A 772-nucleotide genomic window follows, 5' to 3' on the forward strand; every position below is an offset into this window, starting at 1 on the left:
ATGGAGCATCCCTGGGTGGTACCCAATGGATCCTGGCCAGAGCAGGGATGCTCCTGCCTCCTGTGCGCCCAGTTCCTGTCCCCCTCCGAGCATCCCCTCTCCCCTGCAGCGAGGGGGTGGCGATTCGACCCCTATGAGTAAGGAGTGCTGAGTCACGCTGCCAGGAAGCTGCGTCAGCTGCGATGAGTCTGCATGTTGCAGGAAGGACAGGAGCGGTCCAGCACCCCTCATCCTCTCCGTCTTGGACATTTATTGGTCCCGTGTGGTTTTCCAGGTGAGACCCAACGCTTAAGCAGCCGCTGGCTTAATTGCGTTAGGGCTAAATGAAACTGGCTGCGGGTTGAGAGCAGAGCACAAGCCTGGCTTTCGTTAGCGAAAAGTTCATTTAGACCGGTGGAGGCAGCAAGTGTGCTGCGACAGCAAATCGAGTAGCCTGGAGTTTCTCTTCTTTGTGTGGAAATGTGCTGCAGGGAGACCTCATTGCTCTCACAGCTCCCTGACAGGAGGGTGCAGCGAGGGGGGGGTCAGTCTCTTCTCCCCAGGAACAAGCAACAGGACGAGAGAGCCGGCCCCCAGTTGCTCCAGGGGAGGTTGAGGTTGTCCCTGAGGAGCCGTTTCTGTCCTGTTGGGGTTGTGCCGGCGTGTCCCAGGCTGCCCAGGGCAGTGGTGGAGTCCCTGTCCCTGGAGGGGTTTCCCAGCCATGTGGAGGTCCATGCGGTGGAGAAAGCAGCTGGTGCTTGAGGTGTGTCTTGCTAAGGGGGTGGTTAGTAAA

The 772-nt window shown here is 58.9% G+C and overlaps 1 protein-coding gene across 1 annotated transcript in view; it reads left to right on the top strand.

Annotated features, from left to right (window-relative positions):
• The window catches only part of PTGER2 (prostaglandin E receptor 2 (subtype EP2), 53kDa), a gene marked incomplete at its 5' end in the record, with an annotated part of 4,151 nt that overhangs the window by 2,891 nt on the left and 488 nt on the right, over window positions 1–772 (top strand). The window lies entirely within an intron of this gene.

The sequence above is a fragment of the Buceros rhinoceros genome, unplaced genomic scaffold (assembly GCF_000710305.1).
Source record: "Buceros rhinoceros silvestris isolate BGI_N320 unplaced genomic scaffold, ASM71030v1 scaffold41508, whole genome shotgun sequence".
NCBI lineage: Eukaryota > Metazoa > Chordata > Aves > Bucerotiformes > Bucerotidae > Buceros > Buceros rhinoceros.